We start from the raw sequence: 2797 nt of genomic DNA, 5'->3' as shown, positions 1-2797 counted from the left end.
GAAATAGAGGAAGATGTGAATCAGTTTGAAACACAGAATAAAGATCAGTTTCTTCAGGTTAATATGAAGGTAAAATGAAATGCCAAGAAATCGCTGAAGAATACCTGCTGTTATTTGCAGATACATAGTGAAATTAACCTGAAAGAACAAGCAGGGAAGGATATCAAAGATCTCCCCCCCCACCACCACCACAAATTCAAGATGAAGCAAATATGGCAGGATGTTATCCCTTGTTAAATCGGATGGTGGGTCCTTAGGTATCAAACATCTTCTCTGTATTTGAAAATTTTCATCATTTAGAAGTCACGATGGGTCATTCACCTTTTCAAGAGCTATGCTTTGACTTGGATATCTCATTTGGAAGTAACAAAAAATAGTTATTTTTTAACGTTGATTTTTAAAAACTTTTAAAATAGCTATTTTTAATAGAAAATTGAAAAAAACTGTAAAATAAGGGGCTGTCTATGCTTTGTATGACATACCCACATGATGGCACAATATATTGTTTTAAAATAGCTCCAGTTCAGGACTCCCCTGGTGGCACAGTGGATAAGACTCCACGCTCCTGATGCAGGGGGCCTGGGTTCGATCCCTGGTCAGGGAACTAGATCCCACGCGCGTGCCGCAACTAAGGAGCCTGCCTTCCGCAACTAAGACCTGGTGCAACCAAATAAAACAAATATTAAAAAGTAAATACAATAGCTCTAATTCAATCAATGGAATACTGTTAACGTGGAAATAGCAGAATATACCTGCAGTGATTAGAACTATACAAAATACAGGGAATTCCCTGGCGGCGCAGTGGTTAAGAATCCGCCTGCCAATGCAGGGGACACGGGTTTGAGCCTTGGTCCAGGAAGATCCCACGTGCCACGGAGCAACAAAGCCCCTGTGCCACAACTACTGAGCCCGTGCTCTAGAGCCCACGAGCCACAACTAATGAGCCCGTGTGCCGCAACTACTGAAGGCGGTGCGCGTAGAGCCAGTGCTGTGCCACAAGAGAAGCCACTGCAATGAGAAGCCCGTGCAGCACAACGAAGAGTAGCCCCTGCTCGCCACAATTAGAGAAAGCTCGCACACAGCAACGAGGACCCAACACAGCCAAAAATAAATCAATTTAAAAAAATACATTTACCTTAAAAAATTTTGTTTACTCTTTTTTTTAAATTAATTAATTTATTTTTGGCTGGATTGAAGACCCCAATGGCTGAAGACGAGAGGAAGACAGCCCTGGAAATGGTCCAGGCAGCTGGGACAGATAGACACTGTGTGACATTTGTATTGCACGAGGAGGACCATATCCTGGGAAATTCTCTTCGTTACATGATCATGAAGAACCCGGAAGTGGAATTTTGTGGTTACACTACAACCCATCCTTCAGAGAGCAAAATTAACTTGCACATACAGACTCGAGGTGCCCTTCCAGCTGTTGAGCCCTTTCAGAGAGGCCTGACTGAGCTCATGAATAGACATCTGCCAACATGTGCTTGACATGTTTGAAGCCAGCATAAAGGAATATAAGGATCAAAAAGCCAGCAGAAATGAAGCCACATTCTAGTCCCTTATGCACTATGCAGGGAGGACTGACCTCTAGGATATTCTATTCATGTTCTTGCAAAACCCAGAAGTAAACATTTGTGGTTACAACATGACCTGTCCTCCAGAAAGGCTTCCTTCTAGCTCTTAACCCACTTCTGCTGTTGGAGTCCCCGTAAGAAACTGTATTCTTCTAATAAATTGCCTCTTTTATTTAAACTGGAAAAAAAAAAAAAGAATGTATGTGATCACAGGCACAACATTCTAACTTCTGAATCACCCTTTTTCACCTTAATTGCTACTCTTCCTCCAGATCTCATTTTAATATCTTCTTCAGGGAAGTCTTCCCTGACCTCTCTGATTAAGTCACTTCTGGCCACACCAAGTGCCCAATAAATATTTATTTTATGAATGATTGAATGATTCTCTTTTTCTATAAAAATCTCATAACTTCCTTGTTTACAATTCCCTGTATCATTTTCACAACCGTCAATACAGTTTCATTATTATTATTATTATTACTTTTTTAACATTATTATTTTTAACTCTGAAATTCTGCCCTTTAGAAGACCACTGAAGGTTCTTCAGACTTGGAAAATTTTGACATTTAATGTTTGTTTGTTCATTAATCAAGTATTTAATAAGTGCATTTAATGTGCTCTATTATGTGCATTGCAGTGAACAAGATGGACAAGGTTTCCAGGCTCAGGCAACTTAACACACTCAAGGTGGGAGGAGAGCGGTAACACACGTGATACAATGTCAGGGAGTGATTAAGAGCTGTGAAGGAAACTAAAGCTGGGCAAAGGAACGGGAACCGATGGGTGGGCTGTTTTAGACAAAGTGGCCAGGGAAGGCTCTTGAGGCAGTGACACTTGAGCTGAGGGCTGAATGAAGTGAGAGAGTGACAGGGAAAGAAATACCTGCAGGAGGAGCGTCCCTGGCAAAGGACACAGGGACTTTGAAAACCTTGGGGCGAGAATAAGCTTGATGTATTTCAGGGGGAAAAAGGTGGCAGGCAGTGGAGTGAAGGAGGGAGAAAGTAGTAACCCTAACCCGGGAAGGCAGATTGGTCACGCATTTACAGACTTATGCTGTATAACTACCAAGGAAAAGCTGCTCTAGGGGTTTGGAGTGCAGCTTTGCAAGATCCTAAGCTGATGGGCCTGGTTTGACGGTTCAACAAGGTCACCCCAGCTGCTGTAGGGAGAATGCACCGTAGGTGGGGTGGCAGAGTGGGGGAGAGCAGTGGGGAGACCGG

The 2797-nt window shown here is 42.7% G+C and overlaps 1 pseudogene; it reads left to right on the top strand.

The window, feature by feature from the left end:
- The first annotated feature begins 1188 nt into the window (after positions 1-1188).
- LOC114893799 lies at positions 1189-1558 on the top strand (annotated as a pseudogene).
- Positions 1559-2797: the final 1239 nt, after the last annotated feature.

This window comes from Monodon monoceros, unplaced genomic scaffold, assembly GCF_005190385.1.
Source record: "Monodon monoceros isolate NGI ecotype Baffin Bay Population unplaced genomic scaffold, NGI_Narwhal_1 Super_Scaffold_13, whole genome shotgun sequence".
Classification (NCBI taxonomy): Eukaryota; Metazoa; Chordata; class Mammalia; order Artiodactyla; family Monodontidae; genus Monodon; species Monodon monoceros.
This window is presented reverse-complemented; position numbering and strand designations above follow the sequence as displayed.